General features: G+C 42.8%; 1 protein-coding gene across 6 annotated transcripts in view; it reads right to left on the reverse strand.

The window, feature by feature from the left end:
- Positions 1-21,737, reverse strand: part of LOC132397969 (collagen alpha-6(IV) chain-like) — a 405,602-nt gene that overhangs the window by 230,727 nt on the left and 153,138 nt on the right. Inside the window, exon 3 of one of the 6 annotated variants that reach the window (XM_059976823.1) lies at positions 115-260. The exons of the other annotated variants lie outside the window; for them this stretch is intronic. The gene's annotated coding sequence lies outside the window, so the exon portion shown is untranslated. The remainder of the gene's footprint in view (positions 1-114; positions 261-21,737) is intronic. 6 annotated transcript variants of the gene reach the window in all.

Below are 21,737 nucleotides of genomic sequence, written 5' to 3' on the forward strand. Positions count from 1 at the left end.
ATGACCCTGAATGGGAGCGAAGCAATAAGGCAAAGAGAAGTGCTTTCAATATGATCTCCTGCTATGCTTCATGAGAGGGACCTAAAGAAAAGGCAGTTGAATCTCAAAACCTACTTGGAGAAGAATCCAAAGTTAGAGCAGGGCCCACAGCCTGCTCCCTCCTCTAAGATGTAACCACCACTGCTTCCCTGCTGCGACATTTTGCTGCTCCACTGATGTACAGGTTAGGCCTATTTGCATCCTTGTTAGTCCACGAATTACTGCATAAACATAAAATAATATATCATATATCTTGGGTTTGATTATTTTTATCAGGCACACAAATCCATTTACATAAATGTATGGCCCTGGTTCGTATCTTTTACTCTTATGCTGTTCTGTATTTCATTTTGTGCTGTTCTGCACAAGCTGCTTGTTTTTCAGTTTATGTTTGGGTTAGCTGAAGATAAGCGACAGGAGAATGTGCCACCCATTTGGGATGGTCGGATTAAGGGGAGGCTTCTCAGGTGAGGGACACTAAAGTAAATCTTTTAATTGTACGTCGTGTGCTGTCTTATTTCGTGACACTTGTTTGTAACTGGGTGACGAATTACACAGCATCCACACTAACAGGGAGTTTTGGGGTGGGTTCGTGACCCAATCTCACATGTTCAGCGGGGCCAAAGATTGTCTTCCCTGGACTTACGCTGCTGACGGAACCAGAGTGTTTCGTAATGTCAGAATGACCCCGTGTAGTGCTGATTTACATAACGGCCCACCTCAGAGGAATGCATCCTTAGCATTAAGCAGAGTCTGCGTGTATATGGTAAATTTACATTGAACTTTGAATGCCTCCTTCACCATGCTGTTAAATATTGGCTCTGTTTCTCCACAAGCATTGACAAGGCTGCCAAACATTCCAGGATTTCTTGTTTCACTTCAGATTTTTAGTATCCGGAGTATTCTACTTTAGCATCACAAAATTAACCTCATAGTGCAAGGACCAAGGACAGGAAAATTGGTAATTTGTTTATTATTGTCATACATACGATGGAAAGTTTTGCTTGCATGCCACCCTGCTGATTATTCCATTCATTAAATACATCGTAATATAAAAGGAAAACAACAGCAAATGAAAAACAATTACAAAGAAAATGTAGTGCAGCTAGACAAATAAGGTGCCAGGGTCATGACAAGGTAGAATGAGAGATCTAGAGTATTTTGTTATAATATAGGATGCCCTTAAAGGTGACCTACCTGCATTTGGGTCCCAGTGCCACATTGGGACCTGCTCAGACAGGTACCGTTACATCATGTTGGACTAGGTTCTATGGCAGCAATAGAAGGTTGTTTCTGTGTGACTGCCCCGTGGATGATCCAGGCCACATAGGTGTTATAGAATTACGGAAGTGACATCCAAGCACCTAATGATTGTCTTAGTGAAACTGGAACCTACACCATACAAAACCCAGCTTCAATCCATCCAAATTCAGGCAATGCATTGCTTTGAAAACCTTTGTGTGTTTGGAATACACGGCTGCTTTGGGGACCATCGTCATGAAACTTCTCTGTACTCTATCTAGTTCAGCTACTTCTTTTCTATAATAGGCCCATCAAACGTGTACAGAATACTACAAGTGTGGCATTAACAATGACTCATACAACGGCAGAGTAACATTCCAACTCCTACATTCAGTGCCCTTGTAGCGGTGTGCTACACGCAGCGCTAAAATTACGACACGGAGTTGGTAACTGCAGTCGAAGGAAAAAAAACTTTATTCGAAAACTTCAGCCTCACTTTTAAGCCTCTGTCAACCGGCCCCCCATGGCGCAGAGGCTCCAAAGCTCTGTGCTCGCAAACCCCCGTAGGCTATCGAATTGTGAGTCGGTTCGGTTACGCTAGGAAATGGGTCACCACACCCTGACGAAGGCCAACATGCTAAACGTCTTTTTCGCTGCTTTTACCTGTGCTTCCACTTTGAATGAACTATGCACCTTTTTTAAAAGCGATACAGCCCTTCCCACCTAATGAGCCCGTGCCACTCAATTACAACCATGTGTCCAATAAACCTCTAATGCGAACAAGAGAAAATCTGCAGTCGCTGAAAATCCCAGCAACACACACAAATCACTGGAGGAACTCAGCAGGCCAGGCAGCATCACTGGGACAAAAAGTACAGTCGATGTTTTGGGCCGAGACCCTTCTAACGCGTACGTCTTTTGAATGTGGGGGGAAATTGGAGCACGGGGGAAACCCACACGGTGATGGGGAAAACGTACAACTCCTCACAGACAACAGTAGAATTACACCCAGGTGGCTGGCACTGTTCTAGCATTACGCTAACTGTAACATTACCATGCCATCTCAAGCTCTAATTTTAAATCCCTCTGTTCCAATACACTCCTAAGTTATTGAAGATAGAAAGAGGAAATCTGCTACATTCCGTATAAGCAATCTTTATGTTCTGCTAACTATCTGTCCAGCCCAATGTCACAGCAACATTTTTGCGTTCACATTCTGTTTTCCTATTCAGCTTGGAATGAAACACAAGTTCAGGCTTATAAAGAAGTTCAGACATTGCTAGGATTAGATAAACAAGTCCATTAGGCAGCCTTAAGCTAATTGGCACAAGAGCAGAGGCACATTCTGTACTCTCTGAGTGTAGGGCAGGTTTATATGTTCACAAGACTAGATTGCATTAAGTGCAGCAAATATGCCTGTGTCGCTTGAGAGTTAAATCCAGATATTGGCTGAAGGTAAAAACATTTAGAAGAAATTTATCTTCAATCATTCAGGTACTAATTATACTTACAGAATAAAAAGAGGATTAGAAAGGACATTTCTTGTAAAAACTAAAACTAGAGGTCACTGTTTAAAAACAAGGGTTTGTCCATTTAAGACAGAAAATAGTTGAATTTTCCTATTTTCTCAGATGACCGTGAATGATTGAAGCAGTTTTTCTCAAAAAGTGACCACAGAAGAATCTTAGAAAGATTTTACGTTAAAGGGAGATAGATGCTTGCTAGACAAGGGAATAGAATGGTAATTTACACAGAGGGGAATGCTGAGTTGAGGTTACAGTCAAATTTGTCACAACCTTATTACAGGACTGAGTGAACCACTTCTGACCATAACCCATATACCTACATGGCTTAATAAAATGCATGGAGTCGGTGTACAGGTAAGGCTCAGAAACTTGAAGGAGACTGTACAGCTATGCTGGTACAAAGAGTTTGCTGTACCCACAGCAGCTTGTGTAAAATCAAAAGTCAAATGTAAATTTATAATCAAGGTACATATATGTCACTATGTACTACCTTGATTCATTTTCTTGCAGCCATTCACAATAAGTACAAAGAAACACAATAGAATCAATTAAAAACTACACACAAACAACCTTAGTGCATAAAGAAGTGCAAATGCAAAAAGAAAAACAAATTAATAATAAATAATAACTAATAAATAATATTGAGAGAATGAATTGTAGAGTCCATGAAAGTGGGTCTATGAGTTGCAGAATCAGTTCAGTGTTGGGTAAGTGAAGTTATCTACTCTGGTTCAGGACCTGATGCCCAAGGGGTAATAACTGTTCCATTACCTGGTGGTGTGTGACCTAAGGTTGCTATACCTCCTTCCTGAAAGCAGCAATGAGAAAAGAGCATGGCCTGGGCAGAGGGGGCCCTGGGTGATGGACTCTGCTTTCCTGCAAAAACGTCCCTTGTAGATGTGCTAAATGGTGTCAAGGGATTCACCTGTGCTGGACTGCCAAATATGTCACCTATTCTCCTACTTTCTAGCAGTTTCCTTTACAAATAGTCTTTCTTGAAAAAACAATTTTTCTCATCATTTCAAAACTAATCAGACATGCATGTTAGGGGCTAGCCATTGACAAATCAGCTATTTTACCTGTCCACTGGTAGTACTAATAACACTTACAAGTGATTCAATTGGCAACAAGAGAAAGCAAAGTTGCAATAGTGGTCAAATAGATGATGTAAGACTTCATAGTTTAAGGATAAAGGGGAACTTGAGTGGGAATATCTTCACTCAAAGGGCATTGTGAGAGTGAATGAGCTACCAGCAGAAACATAGAAACAGAGAAAACCTACAGCACAATACAAGCCCTTTGGCCCACAAAGCTGTGCTAAACATATCTTTACCTTAGAAGTTACCTAGGGTTACCCACAGCCCTCTATATTTCTGAGCTTCATGTTAGTGTCCAGGAGTTTCTTAAAAGCCCCTATCGTATCCGCCTCCACCACCAGGACCGGCAGCCCATTCCACACACTCGCCAGTCTCTAAAACCTCTGATTATCCACACGATCAATGCATTTAATCATCTTGTACACCTCTATCGGGCCACCTCTCATCCTCTGTCGCTCCAAGGAAGAAAGGCTGAATTCACTCAACCTATTGTCATGAGGAATGCTCCCCAATCCAAGCAGCATCCTTGTAAATCTCCTCTGCACCCTTTCTATGGTTTCCACATCCTTCCTATAGTGAGGTGACCAGAGCTGAGCACAGTACTCTAAGTGGGTGGATGTGGGTTCAAAGGAAACATAGAATATAAATTTGAACAGGTACATGGTTGGGAGTGTATGGAGAGCTATGGTTAAGTATGGGCCAATGCGAATAGGCAGAATAATAGTTTGGCATGGACTAGATGGGCCAAAGGGCCTACTTCTGTGCTGTAGTGCTCTATGGCTTTATGACTCTGAGAATAAAGACTACTGTGTGCTAAATAGAACTAACTAGGAATACACTGGGAAGTTCAAAACTGAACACCCAATTGGCACTGTGAACCACTGCCTTATGGCTGGACACAATCTTGCTCTGCCATCTATTTCAACAAAGTCAGAAGAATAGCAAGTTGGGATCGGCAACGCAAAGGTGTAAATAAGTTGCCAACTTAGTGAGGCTATATATAAAGCCAATTTGCAACAATGATATCACAGTCAATGGATCAGATCAAAGCTCTGTGAATGGGATGGGGGGTGGGGTACACAGTTATGGCATCAATAGTACAAAAGGCATCTCTGTGCTTAAGATTCCATGAGGATAGTACTTGCTTTGAGCATGGACTGAAAACAGAGAGTCATGATCAACAGCTTGATAGACATCTAATCTAAATTTCTCCAATGACCTGCTGAACTACATTGCACCTCCGGAAACCTTTTAAGCTTCTGTCAAAAATTTGAACAATAATTTGAACTTTATCAGCCACATATTTTGGCAACATAATAGCTTGGAAATTGGAGCCCATTTGACTTCTATATCAAATATCAAGAAAAAGCCTCAATTCTTTTCCCGCAGGTTAGGAGCCCTGTGGAGCTTATGGTGCATGACTAACAAGACAAGCAGGAACCTGCTACCAGACCTGAGAACAATGTTCTTAACTTGAATAAAATGTGATTTTTCCATTTCAATTATTCTTGTTCATGAACTATCAATATATTAATCAACATCAAAGTAAAAATTCTGTAAGATAGAACAAGGTAAGGCACCATTATCACTCTGCAGTAGCTTGAAGGCATAGAATATTTCATACAGGAAGCCACTTCTGTGCAAGATGGTGGTGCGCTTGGACACAGTGGCCTCTCTGGGTCCAACCAAAGGTGCCACTGTCGTATTTAAGTGTCTTTTCACAATCTCAAGACCCTTCTGGATATTAAGAGCTTCAAGTACTGCAAGTCTACGCCATCAATGAGTTGCCCTATAGTGGGGCTGCTGGACGAGCTTGACTTGGTGCAGGCCGTGTTCCTGCCTGTTACAGAAATATTTGTGATCGTAAGGCCCTGTTGGGCATTGGTAAGATAGAATACTGCAAGTCCAGCTTACTGGTCTATTGGCGAGAATGACAGTGGGGAAGTGGCACAGCCTTGGTTGTAGCACGGACTAGGCCTTGTGCCACGGGCTCACCTGTTGCAGGTATCCAGGAGAGTTTACACTGGGGGCCACGTGATGCAGAGTCCATACTGGTTTGGAGGCTGACCCCTCTTTGCCAGTGTTGCTCTCCAGTATTTGCTCAATGGAAGACAAGCTGGACTACCTTCGTCTGTGGATTGCAGTGGGCTTGTTCTTGCCAGCAATATCCATGCATCATCAATCTACAGGCCATTACACTCAGGGCCTTGGGCTATGTTACAATTTTGTGACTGTATGTTTACTTCTATTTTATATGTGCTATACGTGCCTTGTGCTGTGTATGACCTTTGGTGCTGTATTTTGATCCTTGGCACCGGAGTAATGGTATTTCGTTTGGGGGTATTCACAGGTATTCAAGTATGGTTGAATGACAATTAAACTTAAACTTAAAATTGATTTGCCTGTCAATTTTCTCCCAGCCCATAAAGCATTCCCATTACCACATTAATTTTCCTTGTAAACTATTCTGTCCGCCCTTCCTATCGAATCTACCTCCTCCTCAATCCTAGAGGCAAATTATCATGGCAATAAACTGCAAACCTTTGCAATATGTGAGGAAACCAGTGCACCAGGAGGAAACTCATAGGGTCCCAGGGAGAACATGCAAACATGATGAGGGAAAAAAAGAAGCATATGAGAGGTAGAGGGAGCTTGGATCAACTGAGTTCCTGGAGGAGTATAACAAATGTAGGAGTACTTTTAAGAAGGAAATCAGGATGGCAAAAAGGGGATACAAATATAATTGGCAGTTACAGTAAAGAAGAATCCAAGAAGACTCTACAAGTATATGAAGAACTAAAGAGTAGGGAGGGAACAGATCTCCATAAGAATCAGTGTGGCCATACCAAGGGGCTGGAGACTACCCAAACGGTATATGAACATTGAATTCTCCAACTTCCGGTAATTCCCTCCCTCTCCCTTCCCCCATCCCACTTTCACTCTGCCTCCTCTTCCAGCTGCCTATCACCTCTCTCATGATTCTGCCTTCTTCTACTACACATAGTGCTTTCCCCTTACATTCCTTCTTCACCTCTCCTGCCTATCCCCTCCCCCACTCCTTGATCTTTCCTCTGATTGGTTTTTCACCGGGCATATTCCACCCTCCCCAAACCTTCTTTATAGGGCCCCTGCCCCCTCCTTCTTCAGTCCTGATGAAGGGTCTCCACCTGAAATGTTGACTGCTCCTTTCAACGGATGCTGCCCGACCTGCTGAGTTCATCCAGCTTGTTTGAACGTATTCATTTGACCACAGCATCTGCAGTGTACTTGGTGGATACAAAATTGGTCCTATGAAAGAAATCAGATTGAGGTATGGGAGGACTGTTCTTTCAAAGTTTCAATTTTCCAGTGTTAAGCCACAGGGGTCATTACTGGGTGTCCTGCTGTCTCTTGTAATATATTAATTAATTCTTTGAAGATGTAAGAAGATTAAAGATGACCCCAAAATTGATCGTGGAGATGGTTGTCAAAGGATAAAAAGGATTTTGATCAGCTGGAAAAGCAGGCAAAGGAATAACAAATGGAATTTAACTTTAAAAAACTGTGAACCAATGTATTTCGGGACAAGACGGACCCTAGACAATGAGTAGCAGGGCCATGTGGAGACTTAGAGATCTTAGGTACGGGACATAGCTCTTTAAAAGTGGTGACACAGTTGGACAGGGTAGTGAAGAAAGCTCATGGCGCCGAGTAGAAAATGATAAAATATCGTGTTACCTCTGTACAAGATGCTGGTGAGACCACACCTGGAATATTGTGTGAAGCGCATGTAGTCATATTAGAAGGAGGACGTGATTAAGCTAGTAAAGAGTGCAGAGATGATTCAGAAGGATGCTGCCTGAACTGGATGGCTTGAATTATAAAGAGAGATTGGACAGGCCGGGACTGTTCCTTGCAGTGGAGAAGGCTGAATACAACCTTAAAGACGTTTATAAAATCACATGGGAGAGACGTAAGAAAAATGATCACAGTTTTTTGTTTCCTAGGGTACAGGATTCTAAAACTGGAGGACATTGAGTTAAGGTGACACGAGAAAGATTTACAAGTGACCTTGAGAGGCAACACTTTCTACAAAAATGGCGGTAAGTAAATGGAATGAGCAGCTAGAGGAAGGACTGGATATAATTAGAAATGAGTAAAAGACATTTCATCGCGAACATGAAGAGGAAATGTTTAGAGGGAAATGGGCCAAACTTGGCCTAATGGGACTAGCTCAGGTTGACATATTGGTCAGAGGAGTTGTGCTGAGGGACTGTTCCCATGCTCTATGACCCTATGTCTGCACCAAAACTCAGAATGAGCTCGACTCTCTGGAGATGCAAGAGACCAGACCCCCCCCCACCCCCCTTCCAGCTGTGTCATTGTACTGCCCTTGAAACATGCTGCACCGTTACTTTTCCCATAATAAGGGATGATATGAGTTTGACTGATATACAAGAATGTGACCACTAATGATTATGAATACAGGAATGCTGGCATTTCCTCCTCCCGCACCTCTGTTCAGGGCACCAAAATGTCCTTCCAGATGAGGCAACACTTCACCTGCAAAGCTGCTGGGGTCGTCTATTGTATCTGGTGCTCCCGATGAGGCCTTCTCTACATTGATGAGACCCGTTGTAAGTTAGAGGACGGCCTCATCGAGCACCTCTGCTCCATCCGCCAAAAGCAAAACTTCCCGGTGGCCAAAACTTTTAACTCCAATTCCCATTCCCATTCCCTCATGTCGGTCAATGGCCTTCTTTGGTGCCAAGATGAGGCCACCTTCAGGATGGAGGAACAACCCCTTATATTACGTCTGGGCACCCTCCAACCTGATGGCATGAATATTGACTTCTCCTTCCAGTTAAAAAACATGCCCTCCCCTTCCCTTTTTTTCTAATCCCACATCTGGCCTTTTATCTGTTCTCACCTGCCTATCACTTTCCCGTGGCCCCCTCCTCCTTCAGTCCACTCCCCTCTCCTACCAGATTCCTTCTACTCCAGCCCTTAACCTTTCCCACCCACCTGGCTTCACCTATCACCTTCCAACTAACCTCCTTCCCCGACCCCCACCCCCCCCCACCTTTTTATTCTGGTGTCACCCCCCTTCCTTCTCAGTGCTGGAGAAGAGCCTCAGCCCATAACGTTATCTGTTCATTTCATTTCCACTGGTACTGTCCGACCTGCTGAGTTCCTCCAGGTGTGTGTGTGTGTGTGTGTGTGTGTGTGTGTGTGTGTGTGTGTGTGTGTGTGTGTGTGTGTGTGTGTGTGTGTGTGTGTGTGTGTGTGTGTGTGTTTGTTGCTTTAGATTCCCAGCATCTGCAGACATTCTTGTGATGATAAGTAACCATTAAGTAATTGGTAATTTCACTGATTCTCAAATATAAAATAACAAAGGATGTTAACTTCTCATCTAAACAAATATTGGTTTAAATTTTCCCACTGCTATTTTTACATCATTTGCTTCTCTGGATTTACTAACCAGTCTCCAGTGCAGACATTCAATCAATGAAACAGCCAGTAATTGGCACTAAGTACAGTGGATTGTCCTGCATCAGAACAATGTACCTACTTCATATTCTCCACTCCCTATTTATAAAGCAACAGGCTTTATGTACTCACCCCCTAAGTCTACTCCCCATTACCATCAATCTCAGCGGTTTCTCATTGTTCCTACTCGTCCAAATTCCATTATAACTGTCATGATAAAGGTATTTCAGTTAGTTCAACACCAACATACAATGCACTCCACCCACGTAATCTACTCTCCCCCAGAAGTCCACTCTAACGTTGCTCTTAAGTGAGAGCTCTGCCCTGTTCTACCATGACCTTGTTGCCCAAGGTGGTCTGTTCTCTGCCAATGTAATCCTGATCTTTGCCCATGTAACCCTGCCTTGTCCCTCTTTTGCAGTATAGTTACACTGGCTTGTATTTGACCAGCATCATCACCATTCGCACAGTTGAAGGTGAAGACCCAGCATCTTATGAAATGTATCAAGGGAGGTGTGCAATACTATTTTCAATAGACAATAGACAGCAGGTGCAGGAGTGGGCCATTCGGCCCTTCTAGCCAGCACTGCCATTCACTGTGATCACGGCTGATCATACACAATCAGTACCCTGTCCCTGCCCTCTCCCCATATCCCTTGACCCCACTATCTATAAGAGTTCTATCTAACTCTCTCTTGAATGCATCCAGAGACTTGGCCTCCACTGCCTTCTGGGGCAGAGCATTCCACATATCCACCACTCTCTGGGTGAAAAAGTTTTTCTGCATCTCTGTTCTAAATGGCCTACCCCTTATTCAAGGAAAATAATTTATTAAGTATTCTTCATATTTCCTGGTCCTATGCAGGATATGGGACATAGCTTTCCTGGTTTCATCACTCATCTAGCCTGCCACCAATTCCTCCTAGGTTTGGCATTTAAGGACCTGCTTATGTCCTACAAGCCTAAAAGGTTTAAAGAGATTAGATTTATTTGTCATAAGTGCATCAAAACCTACAGTGAAATGCAACGTTTCTGCCAACAGCCAACACTGTCCGAGGATTGTCGTGGTGCAGTCCATAAGTTTTGCCATGCTTCTGGAACCAACATCACATGCCCACAACTCACTAACCCAGTGTGTGGGAGGAAACCAGAACACCCGGAGGAAACCCACGCAGTCACAGAGGGAATGTGCGAGCTCCTTACAGAACCCTGATCAGTGATTCTGCTCCTATGTCCTATGAATGTGCAAACTTGACTCAGACAGAATTTTAGGACCAAAGCCAGTATTGTAAAGTAACTGCTCTATGAGTTGCATCACTGCGCAGCCTATCGCTGACAGGTGTTATTTATTGAGATGCGGTGCAGAATAAGCACATCAACCCATCCTGATCAGCGTCCCCCAGTTTAGCCCGGGCCTAATCATGGGACAATTTACAATGGCGGAGACCTCTGTTCCGAAAGCTGGCTGCCACTCCCACTCTGCCTTTGCAACAAGTTTCTGCAGTTCCTGGCCCGGCTGAAATTAAGTAGAGCAAAGGTTGACATACACCTTCATTAAAGGATTGAGCCTACGAAACATCTGTGTGAGTGGGTGTGTGACAGACCAAGGGAACCATTTCAAGATTCTTGTGGTTTTTCCCATTTATTAAGACACGATGTGGAATAGGCCCTTCTGGCCCTTTAAGTTATGCTGCCCAGCAATCTCCCTGATTTAATTGTCATGGGACAATTTACAATGACCAATTACTAACCACTATGTCTTTGGACTGTGAGAGGAAACCCATGTAACCAGAGGAAGCCCATGTGGTCACGGGGAGAAGGTACACACTCCTTACAAACAGAAGTGGGAATTGAAGCTGGGTTGCTGATACTGTAAACAGTTGTGCTAACCACTACACATCACACCACCCTTAACTACCGAGATAAGTCTAAGCTAGTGGGTTGCAAAGAGATTGGACAAGGCTAAAGATCCAACAGAAACTTTAATAAACTAGTTGAATGTGGGTACATGGTATTACCTGACCATTAGTCAGGAGAACATTCATGGTAATTCCTGAAAAGACCTCGAGGCAAGGGAAGAGTAGTGAGCAGTGATTGTTCAACCAAGAATTACTAAGTCACCTCGGAGTAGGCATCCTCAGGCTGAAGAATAGGTTGGAATTTCACATACCTTCCAGTCATTACAAAGAAGAATTACACCTGTCAGAGTACAAAATACCTTTGAATATTACATTCCACTGATTTCACACATCCATTGTTAGAGGTCAACAATAAATTTCCCTTCCAATTTATGGTCAAGCTCCAGAGAGGCTATAAATGTCAAAGTGTTGATGAAATTTGTGATTCTTATGTATGTTTTTTTTTGGTTAATCTTGATATGAACTCGACATGCATTGAAGCCAAGCATTGTATTCCTGAAGGCACTGCCAAAATTTCATTCTCTGAGGAATGCTTTAAGGCAGGATGTTTTAAAACCGCCCGCAGAGTGCTGTAAACATCCAACATATAATATAATAATTTTTACCTATTGCTGTGGTAGAATCTGGAATTGATGACAGTGCATGTCAGATGCTTGATTATACCAAGGATATACAGTCCAGTCTTTGATCCTTACATAGAGTAACTATGGTTGATTCCTACTTAACCCACGTCTGTTGACCATACGACAGCCATCAGCATGACACATTCAGTTTCCTTGTGCTCCATCTCCTCCTTAATGTTGTCTTCTCACTGTGAAGGAATGTAGCAGCTGCTACAGAAAACTCTGCGTAACTCTCACTGAAATGGTTTCTATTAATTTATAAATCCTGCCAAATAACAAGTACTTGGTAAATCGCTTTTGGGATCTGGGCATTGCTAGCAAAGCCAGCATTTATTACCCATCCCTAATTAGCGTTATAGAGCACTACAGCATAGAAACAGGCCCTTCTGCCCATCTAGTCCATGCTGAACTACTAATCTGCCTAGTCCAATCAACCTGCTCCTGGACCATACCCCTCCATAGCCCTCCCATCAATATTTACTTATCCACATTTCTCTTAAAATGGTGAAATTGAACCCACATCCACCACTTCCACTGGCAGCTTGCTCCAATGCAATCAGCCTAGCCTCAGGACATCTCTGCAGGAGACTATCAGGGGAGTGTTGAAAGACCAACTAATTTGAGCTGCTTCATCCATCCATCATCAAGTTAGAAGTAGGGATGTCCATCACCACCCTCTGAGTGAAAATATCCCCTCTCATGCTCCACATAAACATTTCACCTTTCACACTTAACCCATGATGCCTAGTTCTAGTCTCACCCAAATTCAGTGGAAAAAAACTGCTTGCATTTACCCTATCTATACTTCAAATAATTTTGTATACCGCTATCACATCTCCCCTCATTCTCCTGTGCTGTAGGGAACAAAGTCCTAACCGATTCAATCTTTCCCTATAACTCAGGTCCTCAAGTCCTGGCAACATCCTTGCAAATTTCTCTTAATCAATAACATGTAAATTGCCTTTTTATTTCACTTTCGGAGACTAGACATTGATAACATGGCAATCATGTATTATCCATCCCTAACCGCCCTGGAGGAAGTGGCATTGAGCTGGCCCCTTGACCTTTTGTCCTTCAATAAAGTTATCCGCACAGTGCCATTAGGGAATTTCTTTTAGAATTTAGACTTATCAACAATGAAGTACTGGTGTTATAGTTTTAAGTCAGAATGGTGTATGACTTAAAGGGGAACCTTCAGATACTGCTGTTCCCAATATGCCTGCTGGCCTTAGTCCTTCGTGATGGACTTGGGAGGTGGGTCAGAGTAGCCTGAACAGGTTAAAGCTTTATGGAGAACATATACTGTAGCCATTGTGAGCCGGTGGTGGAGGGAAAATATGATTAGGTTTGGTGTTGGAGTGCCAATCAAGCAGGCTGCCTAGTCCTCAATGGTGCTGAGCCTGCTGAGAGTTGCTGGACTTGCATTCATCCAGGCAATTGAAGAGTGTTTCTTCTCTCTATTAGCAAATTCTGTGGAAAGGCTTTGGCAGTATCCTTCACCTGACCCACTCACATAATCATAGTATTTATACAACTGCTCTATAGCTGCCTTTCTGTTTAATGCTGATCCCCCAGAATGCTGAGGGACCCAGCCCTGGCAATGCTATTGGAAGGATAATAGGTTGTTTGACAATGCCCCTCTTTTGTGGCATGACTCTCATTTGTCACTTTTCAGCCCACAGCTGAATGTTGTCTAGGTTTTGCTGCCTGCAAGCATAGGCTTCTTCCTTTGATGAAGAATTGCAAATGAAACTGATCACTGTACGATCATAGATGGACGTTCCTACTTCTGACCCATGATGGATGGATCATAAGCAGCTGAAGATAGTTGGTCTTTCAACACCCCCCTGAGAAACGCCTGCAGTGATGTCCTGAGGCTAGGCTGATTGCATTGGACAACTCCATCCATCTTCCATTGTACAAGGAATGAATCCAACATTTCGCTTTGATGCCCAAACACCTAATTTTCACCAGGTCTCTTTGACTGTTTTAAGTCTGAGCAGCTACTATCGGCTTATCTATGGAATCAAGTTTTTTGGTTCATACACTCCAAAATATAGTTGAAAATGGTAAAGGAAAACACTCTGACAGGAGGATACCCTTCTTACCATTCTGATTATGTGAGCTCCTGAGCCACTGCAGCATCTCAGGCACCTTGGAAGCTAACATGCCACACTAATATGTCCCATCACTCCACTTTCTTTACCTAGTATGTCATGAAATTTTCCAGTTTCAATCAGAAAAATCTCATTGCCTGTCCACAGCAATCAAGTATCTGGGAGGTTAATGATGTCCATTGCAATTTCTTCAGCTTCCAATGTAAGCCAATGTGTCCTAATCATGGAGTCTTCATAGCAGTAGAATTAACAGGAAGATTCCCAGTACTTCAGCAACAATATTGCAACCATTCAGTGCTTCTGCTTAGTATTGCCCTGCTCAATTCAAGGGAATTTTTCACCCTGGGTAATGGAAGGGCTATTGGCATAATGAAAGAACACTACATCACAGAAACATTTTAGTGTGTTGCTGTTTAGTTCTCCCTTAGCTATCGATTCAAACTCTACATTGTCACTTCCCATTCCATTTAATTTTTCTCTATTTTAAACAGCTGTTGAATTTAACTTTTTGACAGTAAATGAGGATTGTTTTGATAACAATCAGTGGCCAATTGTCCATATTTAGAGTGCATTCAGAGAACTTGAGATGCTCCAGCTCAAGATAGGAAGCACATTAAACTATATCAATTACACTGGACAAAGTATTTTTTTCAAAAACGTCGCTTCCTCACAAATTGCTTTTATTTATGATAGACCACTTGAAGCTGAACAAAAATATCATTTCAGACTACTTGCATCATGTAGGAATTTGGAGAAACAAGAAATTAACTTATAATGAATATTATGTGTTTAATTGCATAGACGCGCTGACACTTTGCAATAGTTCAACAGCTAAAATAGTTCTGTCAATGATTTTCATTGGTATTCAGTGTCTGAGTCTTCTTGCTTAAGTGTCTAACAATAATCAGCCAGCATTCATGGATTCCAGTTGCCCTGATACTGTTTCTCTATGACAGCAACGCCCTGGTGAAACCTTTCACTATGCTCATCAATGACAGCGCCAAGATTTGCAAGGAAGAAGTAGAAATGGGAATGCAGAAAATAAATCTTTAGTAACATGTTGCACTTCATGGTTTTGTATGCTTGAACCTTGTTCTCTATCAGCTGCACATAGTCTGGTTTTCTGTAGTTGCCAAGAAAAATTTCAACAACATCTTGAATGCTTTCCGTGCAATTTTCTCCGGTCCCACTCGAAGTTCTTTGCAATGCCTGTCACAGATGACCTGCTTGATTTGTGGGCCAACAAAATTGCCTTCCTTAATCTTGGCATCAGTTATTCTGACTTGAATTATGAATTGAAAAAAACAAATATGGGTGATTGCAAAAGAAAAGTGTGTGATAGGGAAATTTCATAGCGATTTTCATGATGAGCAGCCCAAACTCCATAAGATACACCCTCAAGAGTATCTTTGTTGTCCTGTGTTACCAACTACAGTAATAAAAAAAAATTGGAAGTGGTTATCTTTACAACTGTGCTGAGCTTTTACTTTTAATAGAATTGCATGTTTGCTAAAGAACCCAAGGTTTACACATTGTGATCAGTTCAGTAAACAGCTATTTGAACTTCTTGTCCACACTTGCAGTAATCCATGGTATACAGTATCTTGGGAATAATGTCCAGAGATTTAACTAAGGCACTAATTATGATAACCTCACTCCATTTTCTGACTGATAATATCATAAAATATCTCCTCTAACACAGGGTAAAAGCTTTCTAAGTGTTGTACTAAAAAAAGTAGCCATTTGGCAAAGATTGGTTGTACTGTATACACCACACACACACACACCAATGGAATTTGGGCCAGGAATTGAAAATGTCCGGGAGTTAATCAGAAAGCCAGAGTGTCATATCACATTCATTTAACTCTTAATTTAAAGTAAGCAAGGAATTAGTGGAACAAGTATGGACAAGAAAGCTATATAGTTATTCACTGAACTGATCAGAGAATGCAAGTTTTAGATTCTTAAGCAAAAACGCAATTTTGTTAAAAGTAAAAAATCCTTAGTAAAACCCCAGCAGCAATGGACACAAGGATAACTACTTCCAAATCCTTTTAGCTCATTTCAAAGTTCAAAGTAAATTTATTATCAAAATACATATATGTGCTTTGGGTGAGTAATACTCATAGTAAGAGGAGCTCTCATTTTCAATTGTTGATCCTTAAGATCTCTGAAGACATTCTGCTGCTCTAGTCAGGTATTCCTCCTGAAGTCAGACCCAAATGGCCTCAGGAAAATTTGTGGAGATGCTCACTTAACTTGATTTAATATGTTACCTGAAGGAAGAATGTTAGACTAGGAACAAAGGGATCTCTGCTGCCATTAGTGCCCAGCTGAACACCAACCACAGGCAGAGCCCTGCTTCAATCCAAGCAAAATTCTTATTATACATAAATCTAACAACATTGATTTCTCTAACTTCCAATGATCAAATCACCTCCGGTATTTCCACAACTGGACAGCTGGGTGAAAAACATCAAACTGAGAAAAAAAATACTTTGCTTGGATATCCCCCAATTAACCCTGCTATTAAAAACCGAATTAGCTCAAAGCAGATGGAAAGAGTTTTAGTTTAGCTAAAGTGTCTATGATGCTCACTCTTTCCCAGCAAATAGCTATGTAGCAAAAGTACCACAAGGACAAGATCATTATTGGCACTGAAGCTTCCATTTGTATCCTTTCTCATCCTTATCCACAATGTGTTGCTGCCAAGGTCGGCAGTTACTGTCCACCCTGATTACAGATGCACATTGTGCGTTTGGTACAGCTGACTGCTGGCCAAGCACATTTCTGACAGCAGTCAGAAGTCACTAAAATCCGACGGTCTGACAAGTAATTTCCTTCCTGGTGGGGAATTGGACTGTTACACTTATGGCCACTTTATTGGGTACACCTATACAGCTGCCACTTAATGCAAATATCAGACAAATCATGTGGCAGCAGCTCAACGCATAAAAGCACGCAGACATGGTCAAGAGGTTCAGTTGTTCAGACCAAACATCAGCATGGGGAAGAAACGTGATCTAAATTACTTTGACTGTAGAATGATTGTTGGTGTTAAGTTAGAGTTGTCTGAGTACCTCAGAAACTGCTGATCTCCTGGGATTTTCATGCACAGCCGAGTCCAGAGATCACAGAGAATGGTGCAAAAAACAAAAAAAAATTTCCAGTGAGCAGCAGTTCTGTGGACAGAAATGCCTGTAAGAAGAGAAGCCGGACGAGAATGGCCAGACGGTTTCAAGCTGATAGGAAGGAGAGAGTAATTCAAGGATCCGTGTGTTAACAACAGTGATAGGCAGAGGAGCTTCTCTGAACGTGCAACATGTTGAACCTTGAAGAGAATGGTCTACAGCAGCAGAAGACCATACCAGGTTCCTCTCCTGTAGCTAACAAAGTGGCCACTGAGTGTATACCTCCATTTCTAAACTACATTAGTACCCAACTAAGAAACTGATATTCAACAGCACAAGAGATTTTGCAGATGCTGGAACTCCAGAGCAACACACAAAAAGCTTGAGGAACTCAGGGGTTCAGGCAACATCTATGGAGAGGACTAAAGAGACGACATTTCATACTGAGACCCTTCAACAAGATTGGATAGGGAAAGAGAAGATGCTAGAATAAGAATGTAGGGAAGGGGAAGGAGGACAAGCTAGAAGACAATGGGATGAAGCCACGTAAGTGAGGGAAGGGAGACAGAATAAGAAATTGGGAGGTGATGTGGAATGGGTTCAGAGGAGATTCACAAGAATGATTCCAAGAATGAAAGAGTTACTATATGAGGACTGATTGATGGCTCGAGCCTGTACTCACTGGAATTCAGAAGAATGAGGTGGGATCTCACTGAAACCTATTGAATATTGAAAGGCCTCCATAGAGTGGACATGGACAGGATGTTACCTATGGTGGGGGAGGCTAGGACTGGAGGACAACATCTCAGAATAGAGGGACGTACATTTAGAATGGAGATGAGGGAGAATTTTTTTAGCCAGAGAGTCATGAATCTGTGGAATTCATTGGGTATACTTGAGGCAGAGGTTGATAGTTTCTTGATTAGTCATGGCATGAAGGGATACAGGGAGAAGGCAGAAGATTGGTACTGAGAGGGATTAGCTATAATGAAATGGTGGAGCAGACTCGATGGGATTAATGTCATGGAAGAGGTAAGGGGCTGGAGAAAAAGGAATCTGATAGAAGAGAGTGGACCGGGGAGAAAGGGAAGGGGCACCAGGGAAGGTGATAGGCAGGTGAGGAGAAGAGGTAAGAAGCCAGAGTGGAGAATTGAAGAAGAGGGAAGGGGGGGGGGTCAATGAAAAAAATATTGTATTTGGAGAAATTGATGTTCATGCCATCATGTTGGAGGCTAAATACATAGAACATGAAGTACTGCTCCTCCAAACTGAGAGTAGCCTCATAGTGGCAGAAGAGGAGACCATGAATCCACTTGTCAGAATAGGAGTGGGGTAGGAAATCCAGGACATCCCTCTTTTTACGGATGGAGTGGAGCTGGTCCCTCAGCCTACGCTGGGTCTCACCAGTGCATAGGAGGATGCATTAGGAACAATGAATACAGTAGATGACCTCAGTGGAATCACAGGTGAGGTGTTGCCTCACCTGCAAGGATTGTTTAGGGCCCTGAATGGAGGTGAAATGGCAGGTGCAGCACTTCTGCCATTTGAAGGGTTAAGTGCCCCGAGAGTGATTGGTGGGTGGTGGGGTGGGAATGAAATAAACTGACAGGGGAATCACAGAGGGAGCAATCCATGTGGAAATTGGAGAGTGGGGCCAAGGTAAATGTATGCTTGGTTGTCAGGTCCCGTTGAAGATGGCGGAGGTAGTGGAAAATGATGCGTTGGATGCAGAGGATCAAGGGGTGGTAGGTAGGGAAAAGAGGAACTCTATACCTGTTGAGCTGACGGGAAGATGGGGAGAGCACGTATGTCCAGGAAATAAAGGAGATGCAGGTGAAGATAGTATCAGTAGTGGAGGAAGGGAAATCCAATTCTTTCAGAAGTTCTGGAAAGAAAAGCCTCATCCTGGGAACAGATGTGGTGGAGTCAAAGGAACTGAGAAAAGGGGATGGTCAAGATAGTTGTGGGAATCAGGAAGTTTATAAAAAATGTCAGTAGACAGTTTGTCTCTAGAGATGGAGACAGAGAGGTCAAGAAAGGAGAGAGCGGTGTCAGAAATGGTCCAAGTGAATTTAAGGTTGAAGTTGGTTAAATCAACGAGGTCAGCACTGGTGCATGAAGCTGCACAAATGCAGTTGTCAACGTAACGCAGAAAAAAATTGATGAGCATTACCAGGGAAGGCTAGGAACATAGACTTTTCCATGTAGCCAACGAAAAAGCAGGCAAAGCTGGGGCTTTTGCAGGTGCCGATGGGTATACCATGAGTTTGCAGAACACTGGAGGAACGGAAAGAGAAATTGTGGAGGGTGAGGACCACTTCCGCTGGACGGAGGAGGATGGTGGTGGAGCAGAACTGGTCGGGCCTGTTGACAAGAAAGAAGCAGAGCGCTTTAAGGCCTTGATGGGGGATAAAAGTGCATAGAGACTGGACATATATAACTAAGGTGAAGCGATCAGGACCAGGAAATTGAATGTTTTTGAGGAGAGAGTGACTCTGTGAAGTATCGTGGACATTAGTGCGAAGGGTCTGAACCAGTTGAGATAAAATGGAGTCTAAGTATGCAGACACAAGCTCAGTGGGGCAGGAGCAGGCAGAAGCAATGGACCTAGCTGGACAGTCAGGTTTGTGGATCTCAGGTAGGAGGTAGACATGACCAGTGCAGAGTAAGGGAACTGAAGTTGGTGGCAGAGGATGGGAGATGTCCAGAGTTAATGAGGTTGGTGAAGGTGCAGGAGATAATGGCCTGATGGTCCCGTGTGGGGTCCTCTTGAAGGGCAAGAGAAGGTGTCTGAGAGTTGCCACTTGGTCTCAGCAAGGAGAGGTCAACCTGCCAAGCTATAACAACAGCCCCTTTATCTGTGGCTTTGATGGTAAGGTCAAGATTGATGCAGAGCGCGTGGAGGACAGTATGTTCGGGGGTGGGAGGGTGTAAGGTTCGAAGAGAAGAGAAAAGTGCTGAAGCCAAGCTTGTTGATGTCTTGTCAGCAATCAGCGATGAAAAGATCCAGAGCAGGAAGAAAACTGAAACAGAAATTCAGCATTTTTGGTGCCCTTGACTATCGCTGAGTTTAGCACCAATGTCAAATTGTGACACTCACAAGGAGAATGTTGTGTAAATGCCCAAAATGCTAACTAAAATATCATTAGGATGAATCCACACTTCCCCAGAGGGCCTGGCCCACAGTGACAACAGGGGTGCTGCTATGACAAGACTGATGGTGAAGCACAGCGAGATGGTTTGCGCATTGTCAGGCTCACAGTGCATCAGATGGCAGGGAATAGAGGAGTCCATCACCCAGATCCTACAGAAGACTGTGCAATGCCAGTAGGCAGTGACCTTCACTCAGGATCAGCAAGAAATCTTCACGTGACACCATGGGTAAGACGGCAGTGTCTGAGTGAAGGTGGCATGGTAGAGGAGTGGTTAGTTCAATCGCATGCAATACCGGCAATCGCCAATCGGTTTGATACCCAAATCTGTTTCTGTACTGTACAATTCTCATGTATCTGGCAATACAGTGAGATAGACACTTCAAGATTGAAAGCAGCTACCAACAGCAACAAAATTAGCTGAAGAAGATCACTCCCATCTTTTACAGAGAAATGTTGGCTTCCAATCAGTTATAACATTTATGGTCCTTAGTTACATCCATATCTTCCCTCATCAAAAGACATCAGGAAAGTAGGTGTCTCATTGGGTTCTGCCATCATCAGAAAAAGCAACAATGATTTGTTTTCCATCCCATGGGAAAATCGCTTGTGTCCCAGAAACTGATCAGCAACTAAATGGCACTGGTCCATTTCCCAGAATGGAGCTAGTGCTTTCCTGGCATATATGACGGATAAACTCTTCTCATCCAATCAAGATTGGGGACCACCTGGTGAAGGAAGCCATTGAAATAAAACTAGACAAAAAGAATTTTAACAAAGGCAGAGGTCTTGCTCTAAGTAAGAACTGGCATTCAATTGTAAACAAGGTGGGACCACAGAAACCTGATTGGAGGAGGATTAACCAATTAGGAGGGCTGGGCAACGGGGGGTATAAAGACCACCTGACTAGTGTGCCCAGGCATCATCTCTGATAAAGATGGCAGAGTTTGAAACGTGGTTAAAATCAATATCTGCTCCCGGCAGGAAGCCCAAGAAGAGTTTATTCGCCATGTCTGTGACTCAAATAATCAAAACTAATTCCAGTATGCCTACTCCCTTACTGCATTCTTTATTTTAAATGTGAATCTACTTTTTCCTCATCACTGACTTAACCATTCAAAAGCATTCACTGTCTGCAAAAAGAAAGCCATCTTAAATTTCTAAATATTCTTTAAACCATTTCGAATGAAACTTTTTGAATTAATCTTTCCTTATTAATTGAACATAATTAGTCATCTTTTAACAACTTAATAACCTTCCCTTCTCTGCCCAGTAAAAACATGCCTAGTGTAAATTTATAGTTTCCATCCTTGTCATCATGTTGCTATGTAACCCTATTAACTAGAACATTCAACGACCGCACCCACACTTTTCAACAATGGTTTACCTACAAAGTTTTGCACAAATTTCTAATTATTTATT

The sequence above is a fragment of the Hypanus sabinus genome, chromosome 8, assembly GCF_030144855.1.
Source record: "Hypanus sabinus isolate sHypSab1 chromosome 8, sHypSab1.hap1, whole genome shotgun sequence".
NCBI lineage: Eukaryota > Metazoa > Chordata > Chondrichthyes > Myliobatiformes > Dasyatidae > Hypanus > Hypanus sabinus.